We start from the raw sequence: 15,745 nt of genomic DNA, 5'->3' as shown, positions 1-15,745 counted from the left end.
GTTGTCCGGTGTGCTGTGTTCCCTAGTGTGTCTTTGGGGTCCCTTTTGCCTTCTCCCCTCGAGACCCTCACCACAAGCATGATGTGTCGTGTTTCATGTCCCCCCTGTTTGTCACTTTCTGTGTCACGGGTGTGTGCACACATTTTTTGCCGGAGCTGTTCTGCCCTGCCGCATGGCCTGCTGCAATAAGACGAACCATAGGTAGGGGGAATTTGTTATGTGGGCTGTACTTGGGCTCTAGATGCTATTCCTAGATTGACATAAGGTGTTTGCAGCTTGTGAGTAACCCTGGTGGTGTTTGACATATGTTCTAACTTTCTTTCAGGTGCAGATGCATTCCACGTGTGGCAGAGGGTCAGGGTTAGGAGGTGCCGGGCCTTCTTAGGAGCGCGGTGAGTAGCAGAGCGGTGGGGTTTTGGCCAATGCGGTGCCAAGATCAGGTACTGATGTTTGGTTCTCTTTACTCTAGCTGTCTCAGAGACACCAGCCCGGTGCCAGCAGGACCTTCCCAGCTGACGAGGTGGCCTTTCTTTGCACCTGACAGGGACCAGCATCCCCAGATGTCTGAGAGATAAGTAGAGGGCTGTGACCCACAGTGGGGATGAAGTCATGGTGCTGTTTCGGGAAATACTGGGTGGAGTTTTTGATTCGGCTTTGGAGGTGGGGGATGTTCATGAGGTGGCCGCTTAGGCCTCATAAAAGCCAAGTCTCACTTTTGATCACAGTGTTGAGGTGTGCAGGGCAGAGCAGTCCCGGTGTGTCTCGTGTCACTTGTCTGTTGTGCATTATGTGTTGTTTGTGTATCCAATGTCTTTTACCTTTGGAGGGCCCTGTCAGTACCCCTGGCATCATTGTTAGCATCTCTGATCTCTGCATTCCCTGGCCCGGCACCCAGGCCATATATGAGTTTCTGATACCTGTCTGAGCTCCCCAGTCAAAAGTTACCTCTTTGGAAGCATCCAGTCAGATTTCTTGTCAGGTCTAGTTCTGAGCTGTATGGACAGCTATGCCCCACCTGGATCCATTGTGGTGGATTAGGACTTGTAATAATATGAGGTTAGGTACAGCATTCTGACCGTAGGATTCCTAGGCATCCATCTTTGCTGTTCTTGGAATTAATCATTCAGTTATCATCTTCGTCCCCCAGGGTTTTCTGAGCCTCATCAGCTCACCATCGGTCTCAGCTCACTCATCTCCTTTTGCATTCTCTCAGTCCTTGCAGCCATTTTCCTTGCCAAGAGATTTCTTTTCCTGTTGTGTCCCCTGTTGTTGTCTGTCCTGTCTGTCCTGTGTCACGGGTGTCTGCACACATTTGGGATGGGGCTGCTCTGCCGTGCTGCACAGCCTGGTGCGATAGGAGAAGTCTTGGAGACTTGGAATGTGTAATGTGGGGTGTAGTCGGACACTAGATGGGATCTGTGGATGGGCACAGGGCATCTGGAGCTCATCAGTTATCCTGCAACAGTGTGACTCTTGTCCTAAGTTTTTTTTCAGATTCAGATGGATTAAATGTGTGCCAGAGGGCCCCATCCCGGGCGAGGGGATTGCCCCGAGCCGGTGAGGCCCCATTTGTCTCTGCAGCAGAAGTGTGTATGGTGAGTGTGTTACAGCTCTGTTCTTTGTCTTTCTTTTCAGGAAGTCAATCTGGATGCCAGCAGTCAAGGTGAGCAGTGGAGAGAATTGGCTGTTATTGCTCAGCTCTCAAGCACAACAATTTTTCAGCAGATTCGTCGTGTCACAAGAGGGATCTGCCCAGTGTCAAGGATGATGTTTGAGATTGAGGCTTCAGGTGAGTTGAGGATGGTGCCTGGGAGAGGGAGGGTGATCAGGTATCCAGTTTAGGATTTCTTGGGAGCGGGTTTGCAAGCAGCAGGGTGAGAAAGGGTGTTTATTTGAGGGCCCCCCCACACAAGGCTGTTCAGAAGCCTAGCAGAGGCATTCCCATGGCTTACAGCATACAAGGTGATCCACTGCACTCAGAGGAATGCCATTTAACTTTGTCTTTCTGTAACCCAGGTGCCACTGCTAATAAAGGCCACAGCCTTGGAATCAGGATGAAGCTGGAGCCTGAAGGAGCCAGGCACACTCAGGAGAGGGCAAGTAGCTGACTTGCAGGGATTTGGCCCACATAACTCTGGACTCACTCTTTGGTTTTGGTTTTCTTTATTGCAGCTGACCGAGAGGCTCACAGGCCGTCACAGAGACCTCCGAGGCAGACTCATTTCAGGTGCAGCGTGGATTCCATTCACCGATCATCCAAAAGATAAGTCGGGGGCCACGGTCTGGAGATGGCGGAGTAGCAGATTGGGAGTTCTTGGGACAGATTCAAAAATGAGCAGAGGGGAAAGCAATCTTCTCCAAAGGCCTCTTAGGACAGCTAAAGGGAGAGGCTCTACTTTTGATGGCAGCTTTCAGGCGGGCAGTGCAGAACAGGTCCGATCTGTGTCCTGTTGTCCGGTGTGCCGTGCTCCCTGGTGTGTCTTTGGGGTCCCTTTTGCCTTTTCCCCTCGAGGCCCTCACCACAAGCATGATGTGTCGTGTTTCATGTCCCCCCTGTTTGTCACTTTCTGTGTCACGGGTGTGTGCACACATTTTTTGCCGGAGCTGTTCTGCCCTGCCGCATGGCCTGCTGCAGTAGGAGAAACCGTGGGGAGTTGAAATTTGTAATGTGGGCTGTACTTGGGCTCTAGATGTTGTTCCTAGATTGACATATGGTGTTTGCAGCTTGTGAGTTATCCTGGTGATGTTTGACATGTGTTCTAACTTTCTTTCAGGTGCAGACGCATTCCACGTGTGGCAGAGGGTCAGGGTCAGGAGGTGCCGGGCCTTCTTAGGAGCGCGGTGAGTAGCAGAGCGGTGGGGTTTTGGCCGATGCGGTGCCAAGATCAGGCACTGATGTTTGGTTCTCTTTAATCTAGCTGTCTGAGAGACACCAGCCCGGTGCCAGCAGGACCTTCCCATCTGATGAGGTGGCCTTTCTTTGCACCTGACAGGGACCAGCATCCCCAGCTGTATGAGAGATAAGTAGAGGGCCGTGACCCACAGAGGGGCTGAAAGCACGGTGCTGGTTTGGGGATTACAGGGAGGGAGTTTTGAGTCCAGTTTGGAGGTGGGGTGGTGTTAATGAAGTGGCCCCTTAGGCCCCATAGAAGCCAAGTCTCACTTTTGATCACAGTGCTGAGGTGTGCAGCAGGGCAGAGCAGTCCCGGTGTGTCTCGTGTCACTTGTCTGTTGTGAATTGTGTGTTGTTTGTGTATCCCATGTCTTTTACCTTAGGGGTGCCTGTCATTAATCTTGGCATCATTGTTAGCATCTGTGATCTCTGCATTCCCTGGCCTGGCACCCAGGCCACAGAACTTTTGACTGGGGAGCTCAGACAGGCGTCAGACTCTCTTCTGTCTTTGGAAGCATCGCATCTGATGTCTTGTCAGGTCTTGGTCTGGGCTGTATGGACAGCTATGCCCCCACCTGGATCCATTTTGGTGGATTAGGACTTGGCGTAATATGAGGTTAGGTAGAGGATTCTGACCGTAGGATTCCTAGGCATCCATCTTTGCAGTTCTTAGAAGAAATCATTCAGTTATCATCTTCTTCCTTCGGGGTTCTCTGAGCCTCATCAGCTCACCATCAGTTTGAACTCGGTCATCTCCTTTTGCATTCTCTCAGTCCTTGCAGCCATTTTCCTTGCCTAGAATTTTCTGTCTGTGTTGTGTCCCCGTTGTCTGTCCTGTCCTGTCCATCCTGTGTCACGGCTGTCAGCACACATTTGTGCCCGAGCTGCTCTGCCCTGCCGCATAGCCTGGTGCAATAGGAGAGGGCCCGGGGATTTGCAATGTGCAGTGTGGGGTGTAGTTGGACTCTAGATGGGATTTGTAGATGGACACAGGATATCTGGAGCTCTTCAGTTCTCATTGAACCGTCTGACTGTTGTCCTAACTTTTTTTTCAGATGCACCTCCTCAGATGACTGCAGTAGTTGTGTAGGTTCCTTCTTCTGAAAGGGAATAGGGCGCAAGAATTCATCTTCCAGAGAATTTTTGCAAGTCCTGGCTTGTATTGTATCTGCCTATGGTGGCTTATGTTCTATGTACCTATACATCTGTCTTCTATTGGATTTTGGGTAGAAAATTTATCAGTCCAGAGAGGAGACAAGTCCTAGCTGTCAGATAGCCACTCGTTGACCCTTCCTGTCGTCTCACAGGTCCCCGAGGCTGCTGATTTCCCCAGGATCTGCCATTTTACCTCAAGGAGCGGCAGCCAGAAGATGTGTCACAGCACGTTCTTCAGCATCTCGAGTAAGGGCCGCAGTGAGCATTTAAGTGGAAAGATTGTGTGAGCGTGTGTGAGAGCACGTGGCTGTGTCTGTCTGTGTCTGCTCGTTTCTGCGTGTGTGAGTGCATGCTGACTGGATTTAACCTTGTGTGTGTGACTTTTGCTTTCCAGGTTTTGCGACTCCTTGTTAAATTTAGAATAAAAAATCCCCAGCCGGGTTGTATTGCATGAACTGACATGATATGTACCGATTTTGGCTTAAAACCCAGAAAACCAGACGAAGATGAGCAGGAAAAAACCAGAAAAAAACCACATGATGGACAAGAAAAAAGCCCAGAAAAAGCCCAGGATGGGCAAGAAAGCAACGAGAAAAAAACCCCAGAAAATAATCCCAGATGGGCAAGAAAAAAACGTAGAAAAACCCCAGAAAATCACCCAAGATGGGCAAGAAAAAAACCCAGAAAAAAACCCAAAAAAAAACCTCTGAGATGGGCAAGAAAAAAACCAGAAAAAAGTCTGAAGATGGGCAAGAAAAAACCCAGAAAAAACCCCCAAGATGGACAAGAAATAACCCAGAAAAAAATTCGAAGAAGGGCAAGAAAAGACCCAGAAAACACCCAGAAAAAAATCGCAACCCAAGTATAAATATAGAAATGTTTGTCAAGTATATGCAAATATATAAAGAAATGTTAAATTATTTGAAATATAAAATAACATAAATATAACATTTATACAGTATTACTTGTGTTATGGATCATATTGATTTTTATTTATTTCCTATAATACACTACAATATTTATATCAATTTTACATCTATCATATCTATCATTTGTTATATGTTATACCAGATGGATATACTCTAGGTTTTTTTAAGTAGTTTAAAATAAAGGGGATTTTTTTTTTATTTGGCAAAAGCAGGTGTTTTAGTATAAACATTATAAATACAAATAATATAAAGGTAGAAATCTAAGAATAGAAATAGATCATAAATAGCTGAAGGTTAATATAAAAATTAAAAATGTAAGGAAAAAGAAGTTGTAGCAGTAGATATGGTACATAATTAGGAAAATAATTTATCTCTTATTTGAATAGGATACATGTTATACATAATGATTATTATAATACTTAAGTATAAACTGCAAATATAAATGTGAATATAGTCATGAGCGCTATAAATATAAAAATATTTCAATGTAGTTTAAAAGAATAGAGCTTTTTTGTATTTATTTAGTTAGGATGGGATTTGTATTTTAAATAGTGAAAGCATGATAGAAATGTAATTTTAGACATAGAAATATGCAATCAATGTGGAAAGATATTTATAAAAGCACAAAACATAAGTAAATATAAATAATAGAAATAGAATAATGTTATATAAATTACATGCTACATCAATGTCCACTATAGCTATGCATGTGAATATAAATACGAAAAATGGAAATAAAAAATTTATTTAAACATGGCTTTAAAGCAAGGGGCCTTGTTTGATTCTGGTGGGGTAAGAGGCAGGTTTTTGGCATTTATTTCAGAGCAGTTTTTGGCGGGGGTCGCCCCTGTTCTTTTTTGCCACCTTGCCTGCCCGCAGCCCCGAGGCGCGCTGCGCCCCCGGCTGGGGCGGGCGGCAGTGCTGCCGCCTTGTGGGCAGAGCGCGGTACTGCAGCCCTGCGCCGAGAGGCCGCCACCTTGGGAGTGGCGCGTCGCGGATGTCGCGGACTTTTGGTTGACCTTCTCAACAGGGCGGCGAAAAGGGCGGGGAAGTGGAGGACCGGGGTGGGTGTCACTGGACTGCCTGCATGGAATACCGACCCCGGCGCGGCCCCGGTGGTATTTTCTGTGACGTTTCAAGTGTACCCGACACATGCTGTGGTCTCAGCGGCGCCGCGGGCGGGCGTATTTCGGCGGGTTTGTGACAGGCATGTGGGGAAACGCCTCGCTGTGCCGGGGTCCTCTGACAGCCGCTTTCCCGCCCTGAGGGAGCCGAGCCGGGCCGAATAGTTCCGAAGAGCCGAAGAGCCGAGTGTGGGCGAAAACAGCCGAGTTTCCCCGAAGAGCCGAGTGTAGCCGAAAACAGCCGAGTTTCCCCGAAGAGCCGAGTGTGGCCGAAAATAGCCGAGTTTCCCCGAAGAGCCGAGTGTAGCCGAACACAGCCGACTTGAGACGAAGAGCCGAGTGTAGCCGAACACAGCCGACTTGAGACGAAGAGCCGATGATAGCCGAGTGTAACCGATAGCCGACTGTAGCCGACATTGGCCGCATTTAGACAAAGAGCCGAATATGACCGACTTTAGCCCAACCGGGCCGAGTTCAGCCGAAGAGCCGGAAAAGCCGAATTTAGACGAAAAGCCGAACCGAAACGATTTTAGACCTAAGCCGCACCAAGCCTAATTTAGCCGAGTTTATTTAAACAGAACCGAACGACGCCGCAGCACTCTGCCTGCAGAGCGCCGGTGCAGACGGCAGGGGGCGGTGTATAAAGCGAGTATAAAATATCAACTGTATATAAGAAGGAATAAAAAGCTCTGTGTCATGTGCAGCAGTAGAAAATTTCAGGCTCCCAGGGAATAAATAGTTTTCTTTCAATCATTATAGTTTTGGGGTTTTTTTTACTCCCAGGTAGCCTGAAAGTTACTACTGCTGCTTTTTGATTCTAAAGCTAGGAAGGAAAACCAAGATTACAAATACAAGAAAAAGAAAGGGAAAGGGAAGGGGAAAAAAAGGAAAGGAAAGGAAAGGAAAGAAAGCAGGAGAGCAGAAGGGAAGGGAAGGGAAAGGGGTGAAAAACAGCGTTAAAAAAAGAAAAAGAGTTGGAGGGGAAAAGAGAGGGCATTCGGGAGGAGCGGTCCTGCCTCAGGTCCTTCCCCGCCCTGGGGCGAAGGACCCGTTTGATGCCCGGGAGGGACTGCAGCTCCCGGTGGCGGGGGACGGAGCCGTGGCTGTCAGCCCGAGACTCCAACTCCCGGCAGGCTCTGCTGCCGGCGCGGCGTGTGACGCAACGGCTATCGCGGCACATGAGTGGCTACCAGCCCGAGACTCCAACTCCCGGCAGGCCCTGCTGCCGGCGCGACGTGTGCCGCAACGGCCGACGCTGCCCGGGATTTTTCTCTAAATCGGCAGTAAATACAGCTGAGTAAAATTAGCTTGGTTTTCTTCCTTCTTTTTTAACTGAATTGTTTTTATTAAAAATACTATTTGAATATGTAGAAAAAGTGGGGATGTCCTGTACTATATCCTAGCTTTTCTTGTTTATAGGGTGCTCAGAAAACATGCGTCCCTTAGAGTCCCTCAGAAAGGTTCTCAGTGCGATCTCTACCAAGGTATGTATTTACTAATAAGTGATCCCTTTAGATATTTGCCTGTGTACCTTTTCCTGTAATTCAGAGCTTGCGTTCTGTGGGTTTTATGATAAACCTGTAAAATATGTAAGAATGCTTTTGCAAGTCTGAATCGTTGAAGGCAGCAGTAAGTGGATTTAGAGCCTGTTCTTGACCAGACAACGGGAAAAAGTGTGACTTTGATGCTGAACTTGTTTTTTTCATTTTTCATTTGACTTGTCTGGAATGATTTAGGAATAGAGAGAGCTAGAAAAAGAGAGAAATAGAATTGATTATTGAGCACTCCTCAAATGCTCACCACGATTCAGTGTAGAGCCGAAGTGAAGGGTGATGGAACAGAGCTCTGTGCTTTAGAAGGAAATAAATTTAAACCTGACCTCCGCACAGAGTCTCACTAACTTCTTTTGTTTTAAAATACAAAATATGATTAGGAAGTGTTGGAAGTTAGTGTTTTGGGAAAGAAACGGCAGTTCCACAGAACATTCCATTTAACAGAGGCTCTGGGAAGGATTCATGTTGTAACTGCTGTCACTGCAATCAGTTGGTGGTTCAGCCTTGAAATGTGCACTTGCCCTTCTATAAAGCACTGTTTTGTTTGCCTTTCAGTGCTATGAGTCTTGATAAATTGGAGAAGAGCCCAAGAGAAATTTTTCATCCCTTGATATAAAAGGTAGGAAGTGACTTTTTTTGGTTTGGTTCTTTTTCTTTATTATTTCCTGGAAATAAAAGTAATTAAGTATAGGTACTACTGGTTTGTTTCTTCCAGTAGCAGATGATAACAATAGCAGTAGTAATAGTAAAAATAATAATAGAAATAATAATAATAGCAATGTAATACTACCTAAACTGTCTTTATCCATTGAACTGGCCATTTCAAATCAAAACTTCTAAACACAAATCAAACCATCATCCTCGTAGAATCTTTCACAGCAGTGGGCTATAGATCCTGGTTTTGTTGACAGGATTTATTGGTTCTGGAATAGCAAGAGGGAAGTACAAGCCTAACTACTTCTAGCTCACAGACCCATCCAGTGAATACTGCTTTGTGTTTTGGTGGGCTTGTGATGACTTTGAAATCAATTGCTCATTCCAGTAAAAAAAATTAATGTTTTTTTTAACCTGACAGCAGAAATAACTTTAGGCACCAACTTAATAATAACAGATCACCAATTTAAGTTCATAATTTTATGCTGTACTATCAAAGTTTAAAGGTAAATTTTTACTTATTAGGAGATGGTATAAAGTGTATGTTCCAATGTGTTGGATGTATGCAAAGGTACATACGTACCCGAAAGTCCTTAGAGGAAACAAATTTTTACGTCTGCTGTTTGATTGTTTCTCATACAATATTTGGTTTTATTTCCCAGGGATCGGTGAATTTTAACTTTGGAGTCCTCTGTGCTAAGGATGCTCAGCCTACAGATGATGAAATGTTCAGTAATGGTGAGTTTTTCACCTTCTCTTTAATTGCTATGCTGATCTGAATAAGAAAAAAACAAAAGCAAGAGAAAAAAAAAGGATGGTTTATTATTTTTTACGCTGTTATGTTTGTTTCCTCAGTATTTGCTGCAGCTCTGCGAACCCAAGCTTTGGGTTCCTTCTGTCCCACTGGGAGTTGCCCAGTTTGGTTGCATCTGGTGAAATTCACCCTGAGACCTTACAGAGCTAGCTCAAACTACGTGAGAGCCATTTGCAGTTCTCTCCAGACACCTGGAGAATGGGTGATGTTTCTGAGGGTCTGGCAAGTATACTTGTATCAAAACTCAGTCTGTGAAATTTCTGGGGAAAACCCTTCTGTGTCCTGAAGGGTTCAAACTCTGGTGAGGATCCAGTTATCAGGTGCTCACCTGGATGGTTCCAGCTCTTAAAGTGAACACTTGTACTCTTACCCTGTAGTTTACATCTATTGTATTTTTGTTATTTTGCAAGATTTTACGGCTTTGCAAAATATTGTGCATTTCACTCTTTGGAACCTCTCAGATCGTTCTTTGGTGCAGCACCACCTCATGGGACACTTGGCTGCCGTCCTGAAGGGGTTGGTCGCTAGAATTGTAAATCCTGGAGAGTTTGTAAGTCTTCTGTCCCCAGGGAGGTACCATGCTTTGTTTACTTTTGTTCTGTTTGTTAGGCGCTGCTTCTCATTGGAAGTATGAATTTCAAACTACCCTGTTCTTATTTTAACTGTTTTCCTGGTTCTCTCCCTACGGCAGGGAAAGACTCTCGTATCCTTGTCGTCGGGCTCGGTGCTGTCCAAGAAGATGCAGAGACTAAAAAAATCATAAGAAGCAAAATATGACTGCAGGGAAAACAAGCTGGAGAGAACAAAAGGTGATATTGTTATCCTTACCCTGTATTAGAAACATCCGCTGTGCTTTGATGCTGGCAGCTGCCAGGGGCTTGTTAGCTCTTTGTAGGCAGGTGTAGGTGTTCACTTGTAGGTTTTTTCTCTGGACAAGTCAATTCAAACTTTGCTAAGCTTATATTTGCAAATTACTCTCTAGCACAGTCCAGCATGACATTTTTGAATGTTGTAAAAATACCATGTTACTTGGAAATTGCTAATGATGAGAAGCTTTAGGGAAAAATAAGATGTCAGGGTTGGGAGATGTGAGAAGAATTTTGAGGGGATGTTAGACTGAAATAAAGCACACTTGAAGCTGGACTGGCACGCTGGCAGATCCCCTATTAAACAGTAGTGCTGAGATTAGCCTGGGGGTTGCCCATTGTTTCTGTAGAAATAAATGTTTTCTGGTCTTCAGAGGTAAGCTGCTTTGAAAAGCTGGAAGGCACAGCATAGTGACAATCCGTGTGCTTCGCATTAAAAATAGATTTCAGAAGGGTCCTAGGCTTTTGTCTTTTCCTAGAAGTCGATGTAATCCTATTGAGGAGTTTTTAATTCTGTGCTGCCATGTCATCGATCAGGGCCCTGTCGTACTAATCATCATACAGATGCAAAACAAAAAATCAGACCCTGTCCCGACCACTTAGAGCCCAGAACACGATTTCCTCAGGCTGCCATTTGTGTGCCATCGGTACTCACCACGGAAGCGAGCTGGGGATTGTTGCACCCGTTGGGAACAAACCGCTTCTCGTCACACAGAAATGGAATTGGGACGACGCCTCAGCCAGCCTCTCTCTCCTGAATCTGCAGCAGAGCAGTTCCAGTCCATGCGGGCAATCCAGTTCCTGACGATCTGAGCGCACGGAGCAGCGCTCAGCTGCTGTGGGGGGCTCAGGGAGGGCAGAGTGTGCATTGTCATCTTCCTGAACCTACAGACGCGAATCAAAGTGAGAAGCCACAGGGTGGAAAGCAGTCGCATATATGCTAAATAAAACTTGCAGGTTTTTTTTAAGAATTGTTTTTGCTTGTTCTTTGTTGTGCTTCTGTGCTTAGAAAACCTCCCTTTACAATCAGTTCAATTCATCAATTGAACCTTTGTTTGCAGACTCTCACTGAGCAGAATTTGTTGCAGACTCAGTGCACGCTGTGCAGGCCTCCCGGGAGTGTGAGGAGCTCACGTGTGCTACTTTTTGCTTTAGGACGCTCTGAGGTATTTATTCCTTTTGGGATACATGATGAGAATTCCCAAGAGAGGTAGTTATAAGGTATGACATCGGGAAAAAGCCTGTGTGGTTGGAATGTTGTTGCTGTCAAAAGTTAATTTTTTCTTAGCCAGTAGTTAGCTTTTTGCTTTATTTTTGTGGTATCAATATTTTATTGTTTAAAAAATTCCTTCAAAATAACTTCAGTGGTCGCCCACCAGTACCTTGTTCAGATTTGCCTATTTGCTTGTAGCTGAAATGTTCACATCTTGTTTATCATTCTATTTAAGAAACTGCTGCCCAGCCAACTAATAACTGAATATCCATCTGTCTAGGACACGGGGAGAGGATTTAGGTAATGTCTTTATTTCCAGAAAAAAGTTCCAGTGTAGTTTCTAAATAGAGGAGAAGGGGGTGAAGACTCGGGGCTCTGATGCCGTTGGGGCACCCCAAGGTCCCCAGGAGAGGGGGCCCCACTGCGGTGCAGGAGCAGGTGTGTTCTCATGTAATATTGAACAAATTATAAATATAAATATGAAAATTATAAACATGAAAATATTTTTAAAATACTTAAATAAAGCGGGTTTTCTTTATTGGTCAATAGGCAGTGTTTTGATTGTAAAAATTATAAATGCAAATAATATAAAGGTAGAAATCTAAGTTTAGAAATATATAATAAATACATACAGATAAATATAAAAATTTAAAATATCAGAAAAAATTAGTTGTAGCAGTAGATATTATACATAATTTAAATAATGATTTAAATCTATTTTAAAATTTTATATATATATCATTATTAATGTAATACATCCAAAGAAACGATAAATTAAAATATGAATGTATAATTATACAAAGTATAAATAAAAAATATTTCAGTATCCTTTAAAAGAAGGGTTTTTTTATTTATTTGGTTAGAGACGGGGTTTTTATTTGGAATAATGGAAGTATTATAGAAGTATAAAATTAAATATAGAAATATACAGTCAATATAGAAAGATATTTGTAAAAACACGAGCGAACGACGCCTCCTTCGGCCGAACCAAGGCGAGACCGGCGGAACCTGACGGCCTCGAGCGAACCGAGGCCAGGCTTGCGAGGCTGCCTGAACGGAGCCGAGCTCAGCCGAACCGAGCCCGCTGCTCTCGTGCGCGCTAATTAGCGCGAGTGCGGTCACTGCCCAATGAGCTCCTGTGCCACGCCGCGCTCCCGATCGTGTCCGTGCGATGGCCGGGCCGCCCGCGGGACGCGGCAGCAGGAGAGCCCCGAGCCGGGCGAGTTTAACGTGAGGCGGCGCCGCTTGCCCGCCGTCAGGGAGCCGAGCCGAGGCGAGCTCAGCCGAACGCGGAGAGATCGGCTCCGAGTTGGGCCGAAGCGAGCCGAGCCGCGCCGAGGGCAGAGAGCGGCTCCGAGTTCGGCCGAAGAGAGCCGAGGCGCGCCGAGCGCACTGATCGGCTCCGAGTTCGGCCGAGGCGAGCCGGGCCGCGCAGAGAGTGGCTCCGAGTTCGGCCGAAGCGAGCCGAGCCGCGCCGGGCGCAGAGAGCGGCTCCGAGTTCGGCCGAAGCGAGCCGAGCCGCGCCGGGCGCACAGAGAGCGGCTCCGAGTTCGGCCGAAGCGAGCCGAGGCGCGCCGAGCGCAGAGAGCGGCTCCGAGTTCGGCCGAAGAGAGCCGAGCCGCGCCGGGCGCACTGATCGGCTCCGAGTTCGGCCGAAGCGAGCCGAGCCGCGCCGGGCGCAGAGAGCGGCTCCGAGTTCGGCCGAAGCGAGCCGAGCCGCGCCGGGCGCAGAGAGCGGCTCCGAGTTCGGCCGAAGCGAGCCGAGCCGCGCCGGGCGCACAGAGAGCGGCTCCGAGTTCGGCCGAAGCGAGCCGAGCCGCGCCGAGCGCAGAGAGCGGCTCCGAGTTCGGCCGAAGCGAGCCGAGGCGCGCCGAGCGCAGAGAGCGGCTCCGAGTTCGGCCGAAGCGAGCCGAGCCGCGCCGGGCGCACTGATCGGCTCCGAGTTCGGCCGAAGCGAGCCGAGCCGCGCCGGGCGCACTGATCGGCTCCGAGTTCGGCCGAAGCGAGCCGAGGCGCGCCGAGCGCAGAGAGCGGCTCCGAGTTCGGCCGAAGCGAGGCGATCCGTGCCGAAGGGTCGAGTCCAGCCGAATGCAGATGACAATGGCCGAGTTTAGCCGATTAGAGCCGAGTTTAGCCGAGCAGCTGTGAGCCTTGCACGCTTGAGGTGAGCGTGCATCGTTGCCGGCCTGGGATTGAGTGAAATGCACTAAGGAAACCAGCTCTGGGGAGGGAGGCAGGGAAATCCTCTCTTAACGTTTACCAATTCGTCCGTCAAACTCATCACGGCAGGACAGAGTGAAGACTGAAAGTGTAAGAAGATGTGGAGGGAAACAGAGAATCTGGCAGGAGCATCGAACGCACAAGTGCACGAATTTTGCTTTTTGCTTGGATGTAAACTCAGAAGTTGTAAGGAATTTGGGAAGGAGAAGGGACATTTCAGAAGGAGAAGAAGTTGTTGTTGGAGTCCTGGCAAAAGCTTTAAAAAAAAAAAAAAAAGTGGTTTCTTTTTTCTTCACTATTATATTCTTTGGTGGTATATGGTGTGCTGTTTTATTTCTTGGTGTTATTAGCTCTGTGTAAATTGTTTATTGAGTCAAGCTAACTTTGCATGGGTTGTTTTGTATTTGAGGTAGGATCAATTTCAAGAGGTTTCTTTCACAGACTTCTGATAGGTATTACTGGGATTTTGGTTTTGTTTACTGTATGCATAAACATAGAGATTTGGTAGGGCCAGCTGGGCTGCTGGAGTTTTGGGTGTGAATTTATTAGATGGCTTTTGTTAAACACAGAATAATTATGTAAGGTAACAGCAAATTACCCAATTACCCAATTGATCTAGCTATGTAACCTTACCACAAAGTTTTATATCTTGCCAGTTTTCTGTTCTTCTGCTCCAAGTAGTTGTTGCAAAAAAAGAAAGCACTGTTACTTTTCTGAAAAGTTTTCTTCTATAACAAGCCCTTTACTGCCCTTGAATGTGAGTCAGAGGAGCCAAACAGCTGTAGCTGCTCTGAGGGCTTGGTGGGATTCGCCCCCTCCCTTTTCCTGGGTGGCATGGGAACGAGAGGCGGGCACAATCAGGGGTATATTAACCCCAGCCGTGGCTGGGGGGCTTCATTCCCTCTCTGGGATGTGCTGGGTTAAGAGCTCTCCTCATTTCAGTGAAGAGGCTTTTTCAGCCCGTCTCAGCATCTTTTCAGCAGGTGTTTCTGGGCATCTAAAGCACAGAGGCTTGGAAGATTCTGTGAAGAAAACAGCATGGAATACAGGGAGTATTTAGGTTTGTGATTTTGGGTTTTGTGTTTAGGAGTGGTAAGGTGCTTTTGTAATTTGTAGTTTTGCTCTGGTTGTTTTTTTGGTTGGATTTCTTTTGGTGGAATTTTTGGTTTTTTTTGGTTTTCATTTTGGGGTTTTTAGTTGGTTTTTGTGGGGGTTTTGGATTTTTTGATGTTTTCTGTGGTTTTTTTGTTTCTGTGGGGAGTTAGGTGTTTTGGGATTTATTGTTTGTGTGGGTTTTGTTTGTTTGGTTTTTTTCTTTGTTTGTTTTTGGGATTGGTTTTGTTGGGTTTTTTTTGTTTTGTTTTGTTTTTTTTTAATTGAGGAGTGCAACTCCCTGAAATTCCAAGCTGTGTCAAGCACAACATTTTATTCAGCAGATTGATCATGTCACAAGAGGGATCCGCCCAAGGTCCAAGATGATGTTTGAGATTGAGGCTTCAGGTGAGTTGAGGATTGTGATTGGGAGAGGGAGGGTGAGCAGTTAGGAGTTCTTGGGAGGGAGTTTGCAGGCAGCAGGGTGAGAAAGGGTCTTTATTTGTTTATTTGAGGCCTCCCCCACACAAGGCTTCTCAGAAGCCTAGCAGAGGCATTCCCATGTCTTACAGCACACAAGGTCATCCACTGCACTCAGGGGAATGCCATTTAACTTTGCCTTTCTCTAACCCAGGTGCCACTCCTAATGAAGGCCTTGGAATCATGATGAAGCTGGAGCCTGAAGGAGCCAGGCACACTCAGGAGAGAGCAAGTAGCTGCCTTGCAGGGATTTGGCCCACATAACTCTGGACTCATACTTTGGTTTTGGTTTTCTTTATTGTAGCTCACCGAGAGGCTCACAGGCCATCACGAGGCCCTCCGAGGCAGACTCATTTCAGGTGCAGCGTGGATTCCCATCACCGATCATCCAAAAGATAAGTCGAGGGCCTTGGCCTGGAGATGAGAGAATAGTGGGTTGGGAGTTCTTGGGGCAGATTTGAAAATTGGCAGCCGGAAAAGCAATCTTCTCCAAGGGCCTCTTAGGACAGCTAAAGGGAGAGGCTCTCCTTTTGATGGCAGCTTTCAGGCGGGCAGTGCAGAACAGCTCCGGTCTGTGTTGTGTTGTCCAGTGTTCTGTGTTCCCTAGTGTGTCTTTGGGGTCCCTTTTGCCTTCTCCCCTCGAGACCCTCACCACAAGCATGATGTGTCGTGTTTCATGTCCCCCCTGTTTGCCACGTTCTGTGTCACGGGTGTGTGCACACATTTTTTGCCGGAGCTGTTCTGCCCTGCCG

The 15,745-nt window shown here is 46.6% G+C and overlaps 2 long non-coding RNA genes across 2 annotated transcripts; both read left to right on the top strand.

The window, feature by feature from the left end:
• The first annotated feature begins 3,944 nt into the window (after positions 1-3,944).
• Positions 3,945-5,009, top strand: LOC132085436 (uncharacterized). Its single transcript, XR_009420216.1, has 2 exons — positions 3,945-4,294; positions 4,443-5,009. It is a non-coding gene; the product is annotated as an uncharacterized LOC132085436 (long non-coding RNA).
• A 2,329-nt stretch (positions 5,010-7,338) lies between these two features.
• Positions 7,339-10,908, top strand: LOC132085489 (uncharacterized). The gene is made up of 5 exons (XR_009420230.1): positions 7,339-7,585; positions 8,210-8,273; positions 8,971-9,046; positions 9,164-9,931; positions 10,526-10,908. It is a non-coding gene; the product is annotated as an uncharacterized LOC132085489 (long non-coding RNA).
• Positions 10,909-15,745: the final 4,837 nt, after the last annotated feature.

Source organism: Ammospiza nelsoni, chromosome 30 (assembly GCF_027579445.1).
Source record: "Ammospiza nelsoni isolate bAmmNel1 chromosome 30, bAmmNel1.pri, whole genome shotgun sequence".
Taxonomy (NCBI): domain Eukaryota; kingdom Metazoa; phylum Chordata; class Aves; order Passeriformes; family Passerellidae; genus Ammospiza; species Ammospiza nelsoni.
This window is presented reverse-complemented; position numbering and strand designations above follow the sequence as displayed.